The sequence below is a fragment of the Amblyomma mixtum genome, chromosome 4 (genome assembly GCF_055824585.1).
Source record: "Amblyomma mixtum isolate Tamu chromosome 4, ASM5582458v1, whole genome shotgun sequence".
Taxonomy (NCBI): domain Eukaryota; kingdom Metazoa; phylum Arthropoda; class Arachnida; order Ixodida; family Ixodidae; genus Amblyomma; species Amblyomma mixtum.
The window spans coordinates 100,114,283-100,135,952 of record NC_143015.1 but is presented as its reverse complement, the minus strand read 5'-3'; the positions used below and the strand labels follow the sequence as shown (position 1 = coordinate 100,135,952).

General features: G+C 49.3%; 1 long non-coding RNA gene across 1 annotated transcript in view; it reads left to right on the top strand.

The window, feature by feature from the left end:
• The window catches only part of LOC149347590 (uncharacterized), a 163,012-nt gene that overhangs the window by 124,842 nt on the left and 16,500 nt on the right, over positions 1-21,670 (top strand). The window lies entirely within an intron of this gene.

The window sequence follows — 21,670 nt, the reverse complement described above, 5'->3', positions numbered from 1 at the left end:
AAGCTGGGTATTCGGGCTCGGTAGACGTGCCCCTTAACCACTGAACCAACGCGGTGAGTACGCTCGAGCTCCCTATTCTTCACGCCGTTCAGCTCGGCGAAGTTCGTTAGAAGGCCCCGCCTCCCATTCCATACTTACGACCAGTGTTGTCGGTAACGCGTTACAAGTAAAGGCGTTACCGGTAACGCGTTACTTTTTTCGGTAACTTAGTAACGTACTAGTTACCATTTCGGAACTGTAACGGGTAACGTACTTACGTTAAATTTTTCGGTAACGTGAGGTGTCACGTTACTAGTTACTTTTTTATTTCAATTGTCCCCCTTGCCCTCTATTTCAGAAAAAAAACACCGAAAATAATGTTGCAAATAAACAAAATCTACAGGTGCTCTCTACGACCCTTGTTGCGGCTCGCATGCATGCCAAATAACAGCTGCCCTTGACGACGCACTCATCTAAAAAAAAATTATGGCTGAGGCTTAGCTAAGGTTAAGCCTAGTCAGATGCGAAGCATATTGGTGGCTAGGCTTGGTAATACATGGCTTTCCTTGGTTGCATACTTGGTCATTTTAATACAACCACTAGAAGCCTTCGTCGTGGGGGAAGACAACGGCATGGATACAGCGGAACGCCGACTAACCCCGAGACGCGCGTTGGGTGAGCGCCTGGATTGCCACGGAAGCCGCGTCTGCCTGCCCGGTGGAGCGAGCGTTTCACCTACACCGAGTGTGAAGGCGCGTTCGAAATGCGCGGGAATGCCGCTCGAGGACATTCCGGCGTCTGTGCGATGGCATCGTCACGACGACGTCACGGTGTCACGTAGCGTGGAGGCCGCCTCTCTCATCCGATGTCACGTGGTGTGACGTCACGGTGTCACGTGGTGTGACGTCTAGGGGTCCCACGCCGACGGCGTGAGTGTTAGCTCTAGCAATATGCTTCGCATAAAAAGCACGAACACGCTTTCACACACTTGTCCTAAACCACGCACACACACAACTCTCTCAAGAGTGGACGCATGCCGAACCACCAATTGGCCATTTGCAGAAATCTGTAAGGCAGTTGCTCCGTAAGCTTGTTTTCTAACCAAAAGGTCTCGTTCCCATGCGACACTCTTGCATTCTTTGCGTAAGCAGTTCCCTCTTCTGAGTAAACTCAGGAGTGTCGCCAGTTAAATTTAAGATGGCCCCAAGAAAGCCGTCGAAAGAGTACCATGGTACAGCACAGAAAAGGGATTGCAGACAACCGGCTGTAGCACCGAAGTAGAGGGAAGAAAAGAAGATAATGGGTCCTAATGTAGTAGTGAGCTACCTCATAATAAACTTTCTAAAATTTTCTCATCAACAGCACTGTCGCTCCATTTTTCTCCCTTCATCAACATTGTTTTCAAAATAATGTTTGCTTATTTCTATCTGCAACTGTGGCTACGTTTCTGCTTATTAAGTTTTTAAGCGACCGAGGCTGACCTTGAACAAGTTGACATAAACACTCGCATTTTTGCGATAATTGTGCAGGTTCAAGTGAAAAAAAAATTTTTATGCGCGCAAATATGCTTTTCCGGAACTATGCCATTTAAGCATTTCTTTATTGCTAAACAATTTCCGCGTAATTTCGTAAGCAGAAGCACACCAGAATTACTGTAAATTTGCTGAGTTCAGCTATGTTTCCTTTGTGAAGTTGAAGTTATGTGAAAAATGAGCTTTATAAAATTGTTAACTTGAGTTCTTACAGCGATGACGCACTGAATAAGATTTATGGCCATGGAGTAACGGCAAAGTAACGTGCGATACTTTTTTTCGGTAACACTAAGGGTAACGCGTTACTTTTTTTGTAGGTAACGTAGGGCGGTAACGCGTTATTTTATTTTTAGTGTAACGAATATCGTATTTAGTTACTTTTTTCGGTAACGCCTACAACACTGCTTACAACAGCGTCCTGTGTATCGAGCGCAACCAGGATGGAGAGGTCTGATCAGGTGGACGCTGCCACAAATAATGACGACATACGCAAGGTTGTGCAGAGAACTCCTTCAAAACGAATAAATCATTCTTGCCTAGTGGCCTCTACAAACCAGTGTAAAGCGTGACTCGGCCACCGTAGTCGTATTCGGATGGTTACAAATGCATTAGCCAGCCTCAGGGCGTGTTTGCATCGTAACCTACCCCCCCCCCCCCCCCCCCCCCCCCGCGCCGTTTGTTAGATACCCGGCGGACCATACGGCCCATCTGGTTTCCAATCTTGGGGAGATTCTGCAGGGTTGTATGGATCTGGCAGTTGCGGTGAATAAAGAGTCCCAACACTCTTACCTCATCGTGTTCAGGGATAGGGCCGCTAGCAAGGGAGGCACTGCGGGTTTGGCCGAAGGTGCACGAATTCTGATTTGGTCTCGGAGCATTCCAGGCCACAGCGGCGAACGTATACGTCCACGATAGCCACCGCTTGTTGCAGGTTGGCCTCGATCTGTCCCAACGACCCATGTGTTGCCCAGAGCGTGACGTCATCGGCATACAGGGCATACCTGATGCCTGGGACATCATTAAGCAGTGCGGGGAGGTGATCCATGGCGAAATTAAAGAGAAGGGAAGAGAGGACTGCTCCCTGTGGAGTCCCTCTGGTACCTAGCGGGTACGGGCAATGCTCCTGGTCTTGGGTGCGTATATAGGTTTGCACATCAGTGAAAAATTGTGCGATCTACCTAAACGTCATGTGGCCTCAATTCGTCTGTGACTAATAGGGCACTTTATCTCCACTTGCAGAAATGTGACGCGAACGCCTTAAAGGCGATCCGTCGCAAAATCGCAGAGCGCGCCTCGACCTCCCCATCACGCCGTCCAATCAACGGCTCATCGATGACCAACATCTTTGGGCAGCTACGCGAGGCGCCCTTACACAATCGATACCTGCGGTTGAACAAATCCTCAGCCTGCAAAAGCCTCCTAAATCGCCTGCACATTGCCTACAAAGCGCATGCAGCGGAAGGAACCACGGTTCCAGACGACTGGCGCCACGCGGTGCAGGTCCAGCCCCTGCCACAGAACATAACAAAGGAGATTCACAATGGCTGTCGAACCGCGCGCGTGACGGCCCTTAACGACCGCTATGGTTCTCGCTAAGGAGTCTTCTACACGGATGCTGCTGGCCCGAACCACGGGGGATGGTATACGGCCGCAGTAATCCATCAAAATACGTACGTTCAGGGACTCACTTTCCGTGCCCCCCACATTACACACGCGGAGGAGGTCGCCATAGCACTCGCCGCTGCAGAAGCAGACTCCCGGGTAATCAATGCCGACTCCCGGGAAGCGTGTCGAAATCCACAAGAAGGACGCATACCTCAACCCGCCGCCAAAATTTGACATAGATGCGGTACCGGAATACTCCGAACACACGTGTCGTGATCTGGAACCCAGCACATGCTGGGCTAGAGGGAAACGAGGTTGCAGACGCCTCAGCCTGCGCGCTCAACCACCGGGAATCGCCTCATCAGCTGTGCTTCAACCCGCGCCCTCCAGCTCGGCAGCATTGGTCTGGAGCCGTGCCTGGAGTAAAAGAGCATTGTTTTCGGTCCTACGTATAAAAAGAATGGCCCTCGAGTAATATAACCGGCGTCTATTTCACTGAAAATTCTTCGAAGATATGCGATAATAGCCACAGAGCGTCACCTTTAACGTGGGGTATCTGACCACGTAAATGTGAAGCCCATATGCAGTTGTTATTTGCGTAGTAACCTAATGTAACTTAATTTGGCCTTTGACCTTGTATGATTGTTTTTTGAATAAAATAAAACACTATGCATGATGTTGGACGAATTAGGAGGCCTGTGAATGGTTGTCTGTGTGTGCTTTATTCACGACAAACTTGTCTTCAAGGAATTTTTACATACGCCTCGCAGCCTGGAAAGGGAAATATCGCCTGCGGTGGCGACAGCTTGAATAGGGGACACCCTGTGCGACAACACATCCCCGCGTATTACCTTACATAACTGTAATGTGCAACGCGCACCCTGGTTCAACAGCTTAGTTATATTCGTTCTCGTCTAAAGTTGAACATAAAGAGACCACCTGGAGAAGACACCAAACGAGGTCCTTTCTTACCCCCCTATCTATTATCAAAAATGTACCCGGATGACTATATCCCCGAGTGCAGGTTCTGTGGCGAAACAGCCACGTATGAGCACATACTATGGCAATGTAAAGAAGAACCTCCACCGGAGGATCCAGTACGAATTCCTTCTGTTGAGCGATGGGAGGCCGTGCTGGTCAGCTCGGACCCAGGCATTCAAGCCTTGGCCCCCGAGTGGGCCGCTCAGGTCGCCGCCAGCCATGGTTTGGTGGCCATCTAGCGCGGACCGTCTGCATCTGCATTTTGGACGGAATAAATGTTTTCCAATCCAATCCAATGCACTAAGATAATTAAGCGTTAAAACTGGTGAATTGGTAAACTGATTCTTGAGGGAAGGAAATGGCGCAGTATCTGCCACACAGATCTCGGCGGACACCTGAACCGCGCCATAAGGGAAGGGAGGAGGGTGGGAGTGAAAGAAGAATGAGAGAAAGAGGAGCCGTAGTGGAGGTCTCCGGAATAATTTCTACCACCTGGGGATCTTTAACGTGCACTGACATCGCGCAGCACACAGCTTCATCGAAACGCAGGCCGCCGCGGTCGGGTTCGAACCCGGGTACTCCGGCTCGGTAGACGAGCGCATTACCACTGAGCCACCACGTTCACGATGCGTTTTATTGCGAAAGCAATACTACGCTAGGTTTTGAGCCTTCAGCGTGGTCCCGGCGGTAGTCGTCGGCGTGGTCCCAGCGGTAGCCACGGAGCGCCGCAGATCCCAGGCAGTAAGAGGGGACTGTGTTCATTTCGTGGAGAGGAAAGGCATCTTACCAACTCTGTCGTTTAGAGGACACCTCAATAACACTTTAAGCTAATTCCGGCCTTCATTCATGTGCACTCACATAGACAGCGTTGTAGACTGCGTTGATTTGGAGGAAAGGAAAGGCGCCTTACTAACTCTGCCGTTTAGTGGACACCTCAATAGCACTATATTTACGCTAATTCCGGCGTTCTGTGCAGCACTCAGGCTTTCGCCTTTCACTACTGTAGTCGGTAAAGTTGCTTGTAATTTGCTTTCGCAACCTTCCGGGTTAAGCAAGCTAAGCCTCTGCCAATTTTTGAGTGGCCCGTTTCAAACCACGTCTTCTTGCTTACAGACGCATTGTAAACTAAACAATAACATTGAAGGACGATTAAGCTTCGCCTTTAGTAGTGGAACGCGACAGCGTGTTGCAGCGCTGCCAGGAAGTCCACGGAACGCCATCGCCCGTTACGGCGCGACGCGTTGCCCGTTGGATGATGATGATGATGATGAGAACTTTATTTGTAACAAGGGAATTTTGGACACGTCGGTCCTTGGGCCCCCCGCACGGCGCCACTGCACTCAAACGTTCATGTCCCGGAGGCTCATGACGCTGGCAGCCCGGCCGGTGGCGATGGCTTGCTTGGCCGGGTCTTCGGAGCGCAGTAGGGTCTCCCAAGCCTCCCAAGTGGTAAGGTGCTCCAGGCCCCGCGGGGGAGGATCCGCCGGGCAGAGGAAAAGAATATGGTCGAGAGTGGCTTTGGGGTGGTGGCAGAGGGTACAGGAAGGGTTCGTGTGGACTGGGTGATATCGCGAGCGTATATAAGGGGAAGGCAAAGTGCGTGTTTGGAGCCGCCTCCAAAGTGTCTGATGGTAGTTGGAAACACCTCTGAACGCAACGCATATTTGAGGAAAGCAAATGGCACAGTGTCTCACATCTCGGTTGACACCCCAACTGCACAATAAGGCGAGGAAGGAAGGTGTTAGTGAAAGAAGAAAGAGCTGCCATAATGGAGGAAATGTTTTGGATTTCAGGAAGGAAATGAACAGTAACTGTCTCATATATCTCGGTGGACACCCGCCGGCCCCTATTCGAGGTCGCCGGTTACAATTGCTGCATGCAAGCTAGTCTTTGACTTAACTGGTTAGAGCCTAGAGTGAGAGAAACGCTGTATCGTATGACACCATTCGGAACATTCTGTGGTGAACGGTTGGCATGATATGATTTTAAAGCGGTAGCTTCACTCTGCTACGTAAAGCCGGGTATCGCTCTGTCTGCAACACGCGGCCTGTCAAGCAGATAATGAGCTAACTGCCCACCGTGGCAGGTGGTAATTAAATCAGTGACTGGTCGCGGTGGAACAGCAACCTGGGCCACACAAGCTCCATGAATGGCAGCACCTGTCATCGCAGGGCAGTGGCGCATCGCTTAACCACTGCTCCACTGACCCAGGAGGGGTATGACGACTCCCAAGGATCTATAGGAATGTAAAGTATAGAATGATCTGCATATATTGGAATTAGCCCATAACGCTATCGCGCCATACCCTTATAGTGAAGCTCAAGTGTGTCGTCCATTTTTTTCCGACGCGCAGTGCCCACTACAACTACTAAGACGCCGACAACTTTTCAACCGAACAAGCTGCATACGCTGTGGCGCAAAATGCAGAGTATTCATTTGGTTGATCTCAAGACCAAGATGGCACTCCAGGAATAGATGATCCCTATTTAGGCTAATTTTGGCTACAAAGAACTACTTTACTTAGTTGTACTGATTGTTCTCGATCTTGTTTTGAGTTTAGTGGATTGACTTGTCTTACCTTGTCTTTGTAGGTGCATGCTTTGTAAATGGCTTATCTAAATGTCACGTGACTAAATGGTATAAATATGGTGTCGTCATCCAACAACGGGTGACGGAGTATCTGTTCTCGCTTCGGCGAGCGCGGCTTCGGCCGCTTCTTTTTGAGCAGCGTCCGCTCCGGCGGACGCAGTTGTTGCTGCGACGCGCGTCTTTTCCTTTTTCTCTTTCCTGTGATCTTTTAACTCTCCTCTATCTGCACGTGGCAGCGGTGGTGGCTTGGCTCGAGCCAGTAGCAGGCTCGTGCAATTTCCTCTTCATCCTTCTCTCAGTCACAACAACAACAACAACAACAACAACGGGTCTTTCGTCTACCGCTCGAACCTACGACCTCGTCTCCATCCTTTCGCCTCCACCACGTAGACGACGACGGGTTGTTAGGCCTGCGTTCCCACCCGCACCGTCATGGGTCCCCAGTTTTATAATTCGGTCGCACGGCACAAGTCGTTGCAAAATAATGGTAACTCGTATTCTTCGCAAACGTACGGCCACTTCAAGCTTCGCCGGCACAACTTCTGCAGAAAATGTGAGTCCTTCACTTCATTTTTCTTTTTTTGACTGGCCTAAGCGTTGGCCTCCAGCAGGAATCAAAATGATTGATTGCAGGGATGTTCCGTTTCAAGTAGCTCCCTCGTCTTCATTCCTTTCGTTGTGACTGCTCGGAGTTTTTTTTTTTAAAGTGTTCGAGGCTGCCTTGGCAGGCATCGTTCGTACTCTGTGGGAAACGCGGCGCAAATGCATCACTTCGAAATCCATGAACATCGATAAGCAGAGCCAGCGTGCAGCATAAATTTCATAAAGGGCTACGAGGATATACGAAGCCGACCGTCCAGCCACAAGTATTTTCAAGTGAAATTCCGAAATTAATGTCTGGTGCCTCACTTCAATAGCCGGCATCCGTGGACACGTTTACTTACACGGCGCACAAGATGGCGTCTCATTAGGACCGGCATGCGATATCCTAATCCTACATACGCATCGGCAGAAATTATAGCCAAGCGACTTTAATTCAAGGCAGAATGGAGGGACAATAAGGGTCAAGCACAAAGTAGTTCTGTGGGCAACCGAAAAAAAAATTCTGTAAAACGATGCGCATGTGTACGGCGGCGTCCACTTCCCGACGGGGAGGGAGGGAACGGCGGCAACGGTCAGACGCGAGGCCTAACATAACAAAGAGTTCTCACGCTACGAACCTAGCTCAGAAGGTCAGCGTTCATAAACGAAAACAAGGACTTTCACTTTTCCTCGAGGAATGTTACACAGTTTCTTATAAATGGATCAGTAGGCCGTAATGCGGAGATTCAACGTGCAGCCGCCATCGGCGTTCTTATCGTGGCTTGGGTGACCCGATGTTCCGTGGTCTCATTGGTTGGTACCAGAAGTTTCAAACATGCCTGTCGCTACAAGGAGGGTCAGGATACCACCTCTATTATTAGGGCAGACGCATTTATTATGCAGTAAAGGCTACTCATCTACCTTTAACGATGACGAACGCAATGGGCGAGGACGCCCCATTTGAAAATCATGGCGCGGCCGCCATTGTAAAGCAAGCATTTCCACATCGTCATGCGTTGTCATCGAGCGGCAACGTTTTTAATGCATAAGACACGAGCCAGGGGTGAGTTCACGAGTGTGGTACAGCTCTGCGGGACTTAGTGAACGCGGGCAACTATGCCACGTCTGAAGATTCTTCGCGACCACTTTGTTATGGGAGTCGCGTCTCAGCGAGTCCCTGAAAGTCTCGCTACAGGGACGCTCACTGACGTTCTCGACTTCTGTTCGCATCGCGACGCAGCATGAACAAACGTAGCGAAAGTTTGGGTGTTCGACGCGATGGGTGTTCGACGCGATGGTACAACTTGTTCAGAGGGCAGGTGCAACGACGTCCGCAGAACGGCGTCTGCCTACAAGGCAAGCGACATAGTCAAGCCGCAACTGCACCATAATCATCTTATGTTTTATGGATTGTTTTGATTTTCAGTTTAGTGGGATGTCTTAATTGTCTTTGTAGGTGCGTACCTTCTAATTTGATTTTATAAGTGTCATGTGACTAAATGGACTAAATGGTATAGAAAAATTTGGAGGACGCGCCGACCAAAAGGCTCGCGTACGGGAGCCGAAACGTCGTTTTTTTGTTTTTGTTGTCTTTCATTTTGGTTGGCGTTATTTTTAAGTTTTTGTATTTTTGTCTCCGATCAGATGAGATTTCTTCGAAATATTATTTCACGCTTAATCTTCGCCTTTAAAGGTAGAACGCGACATGGTGTTGCAGCTCTGCCAGGGAGTCCATGGAACGCCATCGACCGTTCGGCGCGACACCTTGCCCCTTGTGCAAATCAAAAATTGTTTTCTCGAGGAAAGGAATTGAAGCAGTAACGGGCTCACTTATCTTCTTGGACACCCCGAGCCACGCAAGATAACATGTTTTGCGCAGCCCCCATTATAGTTCAATGGTTCAAATCCTTGCCACGAGCCAGGCTCTAACTTGACTAGTAAAATGTGGAAGTTGGTACCGCGATTGAGGAGAGGCCGAAGCGGCGGTGGAATTTCGGTGAAGGCAAAATTCTAGAAGCCCGTGTACTGTGCGATGTCAGTGCACGTTAAAGAATCCCAGGTGGTAGAAATTTTCGGAGCACTTCACGACTAGTCTCCTTCATAACCTGAGTCGCTTTGTCCCTCATGAGGGGTCGCCGTTGTCCCTCGTAACCAGCTCTGCAGCCGAGGCAGCGCGCTGCGCCCTCTTGGCGCCATTCCTCCCGGCCGCCCAAGCCGAAACGCACAGCCGCCGCCATTGCGTAAACAAAATGAGCGCCATAGTAGAAGGGGGACAATTTCGACCACATGAGGGGATTCTTTAATGCGCTCTTGAATCACACAGCACATAGGCGTCTTTTGCGTTTCGAATCCATCGAAAAGCGACATCTGCGTACCGGATTGAACCAACTCTAACCACTGAGCCACCCTGACGTTAAATCGGTTTTCTCGCAAAGGCGCAGTAACTTTGTCAATACTCTGTGCGCATCTGAAAATTGCTTTTGAGGAGAGGATAGCCGCTGTAATTGCATCATTTTCTTGGTGGATACCACGACCACGCCGTGAGGGAAAAGTTGAAAGGAGTCAGCAAGGAATAAAGCAACAGGTGCGATAGCTCTAGTATAATTTCGAACTCGTGAAGATTGCCCAGAGCACGCCTGCCTTGTTTGATATCAGTGGGCGCTAAAATTACGGAGGCCACTAATTACGTGCTGTGAATGTGAAAGCATCAGTCTCTAATCGTGGGCTGCTAATTAACTATATTTGATTACTAATTACTACTGATGTCGCAGATAGTACGGTAAAGGTCATTAGGTCAAAGGCATTTCGAAATGCCTTTGAAAGCTTTAAGATTGAAAACTTTACACTAGAGGCCTTTGTTATATGAAGCCTAAAGGGTTTATGGAGTGTTACGTTCCAAAGCAACTGAGGCTACGAGGGACGCCGTAGTGAAGGGGTCCCGAAACTTCAACCACCTGGGGTTCATTCACGTGCACTGACATCGCACATTCCATGGCCCTGTAGAATTTCGCCTCTCGGAATTCGACCTCCGCGGCCGGGATCCAGCGTGTTTATTCCGGATCAGCAGCAGAGTGCCATAACCATTGAGCCACCGCCACGGTTTGTCTGAAGCTGTTATCTGAAGTGTCTATTGCAGAAATATTTTCTTGGAAAACACTCATCGGAAGCTATAAGTGCTCTCTTTTCAGTTTCATCGCTTTTCCTTATTCATCGACACGGACAGGTACCTATGGTACCAAGCGGGCTAACTTCTTTCCTGCTCGCCTGCAGATCCTGAACGTGATGCTGTTTCTTCGTTGTCATGGAAACAGCCAGCAGAGGCGCCTGGTGGATCTCCGTGGCGCGGCGGTTTCCGAGTCTGTTCCAGTCTCGCACATGGAGCCTCAGGCGCCGCTCCACCGCTCCATATTAGCTCAGCCCGAAGAACATGTCCAGGTATGCCTGCCACGGCAGCCCGCGCAGCAAGTCAGCTACCTGACTATGGTGAGTATCTGGTTCTCCGTACAAATATGGCTCACAGTGGAAGACGTCGCGGCTTTATTTCTTTAAGGATGTTATTGTTCTTTGAAAAGCCGGCGTGGCTGTTTGCTTTTGTGTAGGAAATCTGCGGTTGTGCCATGCTGACTCTTGGCGTTTGCTTGAACCCGTCGCTGATTTCAAGCTTTCTTTTCTCTGTACAGGTGCCACCAGAGGTAAATGGAGAACAATATTAACGAAAAAATTAAATTGCCCGCCAATTCATGGTTCCGGGAATACATATGTGCAGCCTAATTGCGATTGTGCGAGTTGCACTGTGCACCAGCAAATATGGACCATGATGCGTTAGATTTACAGAAATTAAATTTTTGCGACGAAGCCGCCTTCCATTTACTTTTGACGTCGAGTGTGCATTTCCGCTCCTCTTCACATTGTGCAGGACGTTGGTGTCTAATTGGACGTGCAAACAGGTGAAACACGAATGGTCTAAAGCACGATGTGAATGAAAGTCGCTCTACTGGAAATTCCGTCCAGGGACATAAAAGGCAGTAGTTTATGAAACAAATAGGAAGTAACGATGCTTATATCAAGAGTACGCACTTGATGTCGGCAGTAAAACACAAAAGGGATGGCCATCAGGGCTGCCTTCGAAAGGGTAAATGTAGCACAGTGTGGTAGGGAGTCGAGTGAGTACGCTCGCTTGAAAACCGCACTTGTGTTGAAAGCACAGTAGAGAGAGGGAACTGGGGGAAATCTCTCTGCCACAGTGCGCATAGATTTTTGCGGCTGAGTGTTATGCCATCCTGGTCGCTCTGGAGGAAAATATGAAGAAGAAAATGAAGAGAAGTATTATCTGCGCTAAAGCATTAAGCACATTGAGAGCACTACACGAGTAGTGCCGTTTTACCATTACTTGATGATTACAATACATAATAAAGCGAGAGCCACAACTCATGCAAATAGCCTGAAATAACCAACAAAAGCTCACAACGAGGAATCCAAGGCATAAACAACGCTCATAAAGATTGCTCGAAGTTCATAATAGTCTTTCAAGTTCATAAGTCTTTCAAGTTCATAATAGTCTTTGAAGTTCATATTAGTCCTTCAAGTTTGAAGTTCATGATAGTCATTCAAGTTCATGATAGTCATTCAAGTTCATGAAATAGCTATTCAAGTTAATGATAGTCCAAGTTAATGATAGCCCATAAAGTTCACGATGCCTGAAATAGCAGTCAAGCATTATTCTTTCATGCACCAAATTCCAGTCACTTATGGAAAAGTTGCTCGCAATCTCATAATAAACACCTCCAATCGCATCTTTCTTAGGCTCTTCCTGTCTTTTTAACAGCTTTATAAGAACAAAAAATTTCATATGAGTTGTTTTCTTAAACCTTTAGTTATTTTATACAATTCAGAAACCTTGTTTTAGGGTGGGGATGGCTGTATTTGCTTATGCCCCAAATTCACTGCACACCACAGGATGTTTGCAGACTAGGTGGTCACAGGGCTGCAAGGCAGGATTGCATGGTTATGGTTGGGAACAGACAGCTGTCCTGGGGTGCATGTAACCTGCTTGGCTGTTGTTGCTGATGATGACGACGATGGTTGACTAGTTCTGCCACCGCCGTAAACAAATACTAAAACCCGAAAGGGGGCCAGCAAATCCATGTGGTCCGATGCCTTCCACATGGCCGAAGATTGGTTGTTACTAGGGCTACGCTCATTAGCGACTCTGTTAAGAGTGTCGGGCGAAAGCACACAACTTTGGCTGCAAGAGCTACAAGGTTTGAGTTGGGTTATAGTCGTGTCTGTCAGTCAAGCTTTTTTCTCGTTTGTTGGCTTTTTTATGCGAAGCATACTACTTTAGCTACCACTTCAGCCCTTCACCGTGGTTATGCGCCTCCAAATCACGTGATACATGACGTCACACCACGTGACACGATGATGTCACGGCAGTGGAGAAACGGCGGCCCACCTCGCGCCGTCGCTGTGGTTCTGCGCCTCCAAATTACGCGACACGATGATGCCACACCACGTGACACGATGACGTCACGACAGTGGAGAAACGGGGGCCCACCTCGCGCCGTCGCTGTGGTTGTGCGCCTCCAAATTACGCGACGCGATGATGCCACACCACGTGACACGATGACGTCACGACAGATCGCCGTCACGCGCTGGGAGAGGGAGAACGATGCCATCGCACAGACGCCGGAATGTCCTCGAGCGGCATTCCCGCGCATTTCGAACGCGCGTTCACACTCGGTGTAGGTGAAACGCTCGCTCCACCAGGCAGGCGGACGCGGCTTCCGTGGCAATCCAGGCGCTCACCCAACGCGCGTCTCGGGGTTAGTCGGCGTTCCGCTGTAGCCATGCCGTTGTCTTCCCCCACGACGAAGGCTTCTAGTGGTTGTATTAAAATGACCAAGTATTCAACCAAGGAAAGCCATGTATTACCAAGCCTAGCCATCAATTTGCTTCGCATCCGACTAGGCTTAACCTTAGCTAAGCCTCAGCCATTTTTTGTCTCTGTATTAACTATAAAGTGCGTACGAGGAAATAAAACGCGAAGTAACCATGCACCTCTCGGATGACACCTCAACCGCGCCTTGACGCAAGGGATGAAGGTAGAAGTGCATTTCAAGGAAGGAACAGGAAAATAGGCGCCATCATTGAAGGGTCCCGGTGAATTTGGGCCCCCTGCTCTTTGTACTATTTTTCCTATCCCCACCGCAGTGGCGCAGTAGTAAGGGGGCTCTTCACAGTGCCGGATTAATCTCTAGCCCTCTAATATGGCGTCGCTCATAGCCCATGTGCCGCTACCATCCTTTATCACACTTAAAATCTGTATGTCACCACCACCATTTAAAATCTGTAAGCGCCTACGCGGCCGACTGTTGCCTCTTCACTAATCTTCAGCGCGGAAAAATTACTGTCTAACAAACATTTTGACATTCCTTCCCACTTGTAGGTGCGGGAGTGGATGCCGCTTTTTGGTTGTCGTGGAAACAGCCAGCAGAGGCGTGCGATGGATCTCTGTGGCGCTCGGTGCGCCTTCCACGTCTACGGCATGCTCGCGCATAGAGCACGGAGCGCAGCTCCATCGCCCCCACATTGCGCTGCACGAAAAACATGTCCAGGCGTGGTTCCACGGCAGCCGGCGCACCTACACAGCCAACCGTCGGTGGTGAGTATCTGGCTCTCCGTACAAATATGGCGTACCGCGCAAGAGGTCGCGTCTTTGACCTCTCTAGGCGCCGCGGTGGCTCGGTGGTTATGGCACTCGGCTGCTGACCCGAAAGACGTGGGTGCCATCCCGGCCGCTGCGGTTGGATTTCTTTGGAGCAGAAAAAGTGGACGTTAAAAAACCCCAGGTGGTCGAAATTTCTGCAGCCCTTCACTGCGGTGTCCCTCATAGCCTGAGTCTCTTTGGGACATTAAACCCCCGGAAATCAAATCAAATAAAAAAAAATTGCTGAGGCTTAACTTGGTTAACCCTGGTCAGATGCGAAGCATATTGATGGCTAGGCTTGGTAATACATGGCTTTCCTTGGTTGAATACTTGGTCATTTTAATACAACCACTAGAAGCCTTCGTCGTGGGGGAAGACAACGGCATGGCTACAGCGGAACGCCGACTAACCCCGAGACGCGCGTTGGGTGGGCGCCTGGATTGCCACGGAAGCCGCGTCCGCCTGCCCGGTGGAGCGAGCGTTTCTCCTACACCGAGTGTGAACGCGCGTTCGAAATGCGCGGGAATGCCGCTCGAGGACATTCCGGTGTCTTCTTTTTTTAATGCGATGTTTATTGCCTCAGGGCATAAAACGGCATGTAATGATAAATGAGGATGCCTAAATAAATGAGTAAAGGTTCGCTGATGTAATGAAATCGAGCAGTGAACGATGATGAGGTCCTTGTGTCCAAGCGGTGTATGAAGCACTGTTATCGGGGGAAAGACCCGCTGCCGCCAGGTGCCGAATTCTTGTAGGCTTCAGCGCCGGGCAAACCCACAGCAGGTGGTGAATGTCGGCCTCAAGATTTCTGTTCTTGCAGACTGGACACCCGGGGCGGGGAAATACACCTTCAAATTGCGGCCACTTTCGTGTAACGGCTGGAGTTAGGGCAACCCCGACCCGGATCCTCCGAAGCGCAACCTCCTCTGCACGGGTAAGACCACGGGGGAGGGTTACCGCACACGGAGAGATTAGAGCACGTGTGCGGCGCCGGAGGTGTTCCTTTTTTGTTAAAAGGAGGGTGGTGTCATCCAGTGTTAGGACTCGAGGCGAAGACGAAGTTGGGGTCACAAGGTGGGTCGCAGAATCTGCACGGCTTTGCGAACTCAGGAGGTCTCGTGGGACCCACTGAATTCGGATTGGCTGCGGGATACGTGCCGCGAGACGATGGATGTCCTGGCAAATGCCTGGGGGGCGACTGACGCGTCGTAGTAGGCGTATGACTTGAAGAGCGTCGGTGCGGATGACAATGCGAGCCGTAGGTAGTAGGGGAACGGCGGCCACTGAGCATAGTGCCTCTTGAACGGCAAGCATCTCCACACAGAAGTAGGAAGGAGGTTCTGGGAAGCGAAACCTAGACGTTTTGTTGAGGGCAGGCTTGCAAGGGCAGTAAATTGCAGTAGTGGTTTCGCAAGCCTGGATGCCTGCGTCAACGTATAAAACGATAGAGCCATGCGGCAGATGGGCGTCTTCTTGTGTAATTCGTGCGCGAAACGACGCCGCCGCGAGGGTAGATGATGGCCGACGTAGATCTGTTGGTTTGTTATCGCTTAGCTGCACAAAATGCCAGGGAGGGAGAACTGGCGGAGGCGGCTGTCGAATGGAGTGCGAGGAAGCATACGCCCTGAGTGCACACGTTGCGTGTGTAAGGTTAGACTTAAGCCGGCGAGCATCACGTCTTTGCTGCACCAGCTCATCTAGAGTATTCAGCTGCGCATGTTCTTGGAGCGCCACGATCGGGGTTATGCGGGGAAGGCAAGTGATGACCCTCATTGCCTCTCGATTAACGGCTTCAAGGCGATCCCACTGAGCCCTCGTCAAATGCTGGAATTGGGCTTGGTACACGAGGCGCGGTTGCACAACCGCCCGCACCAACTGCCTTGCAACATGAGAGCGGGCGCCGCCTGTTTTAGGAGCAATTCGTCTAATCAGACCTAACGCCTGAATCGCTTGCTTTTTAGCTCGAGAAAGCCAAGCAGTCCCTGTTCCTGACTCGTGAATCGTCAAGCCCAATATTTTGACTATCGAACTTTCTTGAAGTGGAGTTCCGGATAGATGGAGACGAATTGGTGTCGCAGCGAGTTTACGGCGTCCCCAGCGGTTGGCAACAGACACATACGTAGTTTTGCTCACTGAAAGCTGAAGACCAATTGGCATCGTTCTCCCTCTCCCAGCGCGTGACGGCGATCTGTCGTGACGTCATGTGTCACGTGGTATGTCACATGGTGTGTAGTCACTTTACCACGGGGTCTGCACGGCGTGCAACCACAGCGCGGGCGCGAGGTGGACCCTCATCTTCCTCTGTCATGACGTCATGTGTCACGTGGTGTGACGTCACTGTACCACGTGGTGTGCACGGCGTGTAACCACGGCGAAGGGCTGTAGTGTACCTCCGTCTTCATCTGTCGTGACGTCATGTGTCACGTGGTGTGACGTCACTGTACCACTTGGTGTGCACGACGTGCAACCACGGCGAAGGGCTGTAGTGTACCTCCGTCTTCCTCTGTCGTTACGTCATGTGTCACGTGGTATGTCACGTGGTGTGACGTCACTGTACCACGTGGTGTGGACGGCGCGTAACCACGGCGAAGGGCTGTAGTGTACCTCTAGTAATATGCTTCGCATAAAATTTCATCTCTGATGACGTTATTGCTGTTTCAAGAAGAGGCGTGACTGTTGATTGATGCGCAGAAAATGTTCGGCCGTGCCATAATGGCACCTATAGAAGAGGAGATTTCGTCCACTCTTGGCGTTGGTTCGAATCTTTCGCCGGTGTCCAGCGCTCTTTGTCTGTTCAGGTCCGCCTCTCTTACTTTGACACCGTACAAGCTGGTGAAACACGCCACAGTCTAAAGCACACGTTGTGAATGAATGTTTGGAGAGTGCAGATGGGTAGTTGATAGTGGAAAAAGCGGACAGTGGAAAAAACGATTGGTAAGAAAACAAACGGGATGTAAGGATGAACCTTGTTGATATGTAGTGGACGAAATTTATATGCGCAGTAACACAGAAAATGGATTGTCGTCAGTACGCTTTTCCAAAGGATATTAAATGTAGCACATGGCGGTAGGGAGTCAGGTGACCACATGTGGTCAGTACGTTCTCTTGAAAACCGCCTTGTGTTAGAAGCAAGTATAGTGCTAGGGAAATGGGAAGAATCTCTCTTCCTCACTGTGCGCTGATAATAAACGAGAGCGTAAAGGACATTATTATCGGCACTGGAGTACTATAAGCATGCTGAGAGCACTACACTCGAAAACAGCAGTCATACCATTACTTCGCGATAATACACAGTAAAGACCGAGCCACAGCGGTTGTTGTTTTTTTTATACATGGCACTGTACAAAGAGCCGTGTACATCGAGGACTACCATGAGTCTACGAATTTAAAGTAGAGGATGACCTTCTGCATATATGGCAATTAATCCACTATGCTAGCACTACCCCTTAAAGCAGAGCTTAAGTTTAGAACTCCAGCTAGGAGCGCTCTGTTCTAGAGCGAGGGATGCTCTGTAGAACTCTGCGTTGCTAGCGCGTTGCGAACCAGGCGCGCTACCTTGTAACTACCGTTGAGACGATCAGAGCTTTTGAACCGATGTCCGCGTATTAAGGCGAAACCCTTTAATGACTCATACTGTCGTGACCAAGACGTGTTAGCAAATTTGTCCGCGCTTCAGATTGGTCGAAATGGTCGTGACGTCAATGCGCGCGAATTTTGACGTGTTTCCAACGAAATATGCGAGTCAGTTACTGCGCAATTTCCTTTGCTCAAATACAATTTTCGACTGGTATCCACCCAAATATCTGAGACATTTACTGCGTAATTTCCTTTCCTCGAATACCATTTTCATTTCTTCATTACGGCCCCTCTTTCCCTTCTTTCACTCCACTTCCTGTCTTCCTGTACGGTGTGGTTCAGGTGTCCACCGAGACGAAAAAGAATTACAGCGCCACTTCCTTTCCTCAACATGCGTTGCGTTCAAAGGCAAAGCATCGCTCCGAACGGGTGGTAGTGTTCCGTGACTCCCTGGCAGCGCTACAACACGCTGTCGCGTTCCACTCCTAAAGGCAAAGATTAAGCGCCATTAATTGGCAGTTAATTAATGCACCAACAGAATGTGAACAATCGCGTCGCAGAATGCAGCACTCAGGCATTCGCCTTTCACCAGTTTACCGCTAAAGTTCCTCGTAATTTTTTTTTATGCGAAGCATATTGCTAGAGCTACCACTCACGCCGTCGCCGTGGGACCCCTAGCCGTGACACCACGTGACACCGTGACGTCACACCACGCGACATCAGATGAGAGAGCCGGCCTCCACCTCGCGCCGTCGCCGTGGGACCCCTAGCTGTCACGCCACGTGACACCGTGACGTCACACCACGTGACATTGGATGAGAGAGCCGGCCTCCACCTCGCGCCGTCGCCGTGGGACCCCTAGCCGTCACACCCGTGCATTCCCGCGCATTTCGAACGCGCGTTCACACTCGGTGTAGGTGAAACGCTCGCTCCACCGGGCAGGCAGACGCGGCTTCCGTGGCAATCCAGGCGCTCACCCAACGCGCGTCTCGGGGTTAGTCGGCGTTCCGCTGTAGCCTTGCCGTTGTCTTCCCCCACGACCAAGGCTTCTAGTGGTTGTATTAAAATGACCAAGTATTCAACCAAGGAAAGCCATGTATTACCAAGCCTAGCCAGTAATATGCTTCGCATTCCCCAGGCTTAGCCAAGCTGAGCCTCAGCAACTTTTTTTGTCCCGCGGCGGCTCGCTGCGTACATTTCTCGAATTTCTGTTGTTCAAATGCACAGATCGCTGCCGCGTTAGATTTGGCACAGCTCAGTTGACGATGAAACAGTTCAGGCAGGATACCACGCCACAGAAAACCTTCGCTCGGAAGCAATTTCACGACGCACGGTATGTTGAAGACTAGTGCTTCGTGAACTATGTAACGGGTATCCTGCTGCGTAATTGTTTGCATTAAAAATGATCCGTAGCTTCACTTACGCTGTAGTCGAACATCATACCCCAGCAGCACAGCAATACGAGGTATTCAGGCTGAAGTTTAGTGGTGAATCGAGGAGGTTTTCGCGATCTGACAGAATTTTTATCCTTGAACCAAAGCATTGCTCGTGTCTGTGAAGTTCTTGCGAGTTTTTCTAGTTAAGTTAAGGTCGCTGTTTTGAAACACATCTACGGAAATCTGAATGGCGGTTCCGGAGGATGTAAAATAATTTTGAATCAACATGGCACAAGAAAACGCTTAGTGATAGAGGTATAGTTCGGAGAAATTGCGACAGTTACAGTACAGACGCTTCACATTTGCATATATCTTAGCACATGCCTTCGCTGAATGCTACTTATTCAGGACCTTTCCTCAGACATATCGGTTATTTCTGGCCGGTCAAAAGTAGAGTTCTTTACTTCCACTAAATGGAATCGGAGACTGTCCCTGCACAGGTGACTGTATTTCTAAGCTGCATTGCACAAAGGAAGAAGATAAACACGTCTAACTCCTTATGGTCCTGGAGAGAGCGCACTGGGTGTTGGAAAAATTTCGTCCACTACTTCTTCAGTAGAATTAACGCAAGTGAAAGTTCGTTGTTGAGCAGGTATCGATAGTTTTGCAGCATTTCGTCGGAGTTTGCCTCGGTCAAATCCACGTTTTATGCCCAACAATAGCCAAGTCAAGTAAGAAAGCTTGTCTTCCCGGCATTCCTCCGCCTCTCCATGGTGGGTGAACTGTAGCGCCGTGAACTTTCCCTCCAGTTCTGTTCATAAATTATCTGGGGCACAAGCATTTTATAATAAGCTGCTTTTGGCAAGTGGTGAAAATCCATCGCACCAGCAGCTGCTACACATCGCTTTCGGCATCTGAACCTGCCAAATTTTATCTTTCGAATGCATCTGTTTGCTGTCTTTCGCTTCACTAGAGCGAGGCCACCAGCAAGTTTCCTGCATGCCGATTGCATGATGTTTGCATATGTATTACTTTAGCTCAGCAGGGATAGGTTGGTTATCAGTGCTATAGCAGCAGGGTGACTGTTAGTTGGGCATTACTATTAGGCTATCCTTTTTCTGAAAATTTTCTAAATCTCACCTTTCCAATTTTTTTCTCGGCTACTCCCCGCGATGTTTCCTTTCCTTTCAAATGTAGTTAGCTAGTCTGCTAACATGTGCAACCTCTTGTTCTCCACAGCGACTCGCCGCGGTGGCTCAGTGGTTGCGGCGCTGGGCTGCTGACCCGAAAGACGCGGGTTCGATCCCGACCGCAGCGGCCGAATTTCGATGGAGGCGAAATTCTAGAGGCCCGTGCGCTGTGCGGTGTCAGTGCACGTTAAACAACCCCAGGTGGTCGAAATTTCCTGAGCCCTTCACTACAGCGTCCCTCATAGCCTGAGTCACTTTGGGACGTTAAGCTTCTTTAATAACTTCCCTAATAAACCATTAAACCAAACCAATCTTGTCCATAGCACACGCTCCACCTAAGTCTATTCTCTCTTCTCAGCTTGCACTACTAGAACCTCACTAACCCACGTTGTTGCCTTACTCTACACAGCTCTTACCTACCGATTTCAGTGACCATGTTTCAGTGAACCTTTCTTGACTTGAGCGGTAGTCTGCGTTAAAGCCTATTGCCCTATCCTACGTCCTATATTAAACTACTGGGGAAAAAAAAGTGTTTATACTCATATCTGAAAGGCTGCGTAGCCTGCGCTTCATAACTGACGACGCCTTCCATGTGCGCTCTTAACCAATCTTAGGTATTCTCTTTCTAGTTTCTTATGGATCGCATTCGCGGTTACTAGTTGGCATTTGACATTCGTACTTTACAACTACTACTACTAAAACTTTACTGCCCACTACTAAAACTTTACTGCCTTTCGTAAACTCGTGTTTCATTTTCAGAATGCTACACTTCAATTTTCATCCTGATAAATTATTTTCAGTCATTATTAACTTTCTTACGAACTTCTAAGTATAACCGCCTGAGTACCTCTCATATGCTAACAGTGGATCGCAGCGAACAGATAATGTTCTCTTGCGTTCTCTTCGAGCCACAGTGCACATTATCTACCGCTCTTTGTATAGGCCTTTTCCACAATTCGGTTACGACCAGCCTACGCGGCTGCTAATGTTTGCAACGGGACATTCTTTTTCGCCATGTTCGTGAGTTATATTTTGTATACGGCTTATTAATACCAACTGTGAATATGGTGTGCTCTCCACTGTGCAGAAACAGGCTTGTTTCTTTGCTTTTTCGAAGCCTAACAGTTTCTGTAACCCTAGAAACGCAGTGTGCAAGCGTCTGGAAACAGGCGTTACACACTACAATTCTTACCGTGCGGTGTCACATGCCGCACACAATCAAGATTCATTTTTACAGCTTAACTTCCAAAAATGTTAAGCTTTAAAAGGAAGCTTCCAGTTAAGGCAGAGATGCTGAGAAGGTTCCCTGCACAGCAAGGATGCACTAACTGGGAGGTACACTTGCAGTAAACATTTACAGCATCTAATTTGACGGTATGCTAAGCATTCATTAAAAACTGTCTAAAATCGAAATCATGCGGACAAATAGCATCAGACTTCAACACTTATTTGACAGAGTATCCGCAAAATAACTTGCGTACATACTGGCTACCGCGATTTCAGCATCGTGGTCTGAAATGTGTATGCGAGTTCGCTGCTATTTTTGCTGTCAAA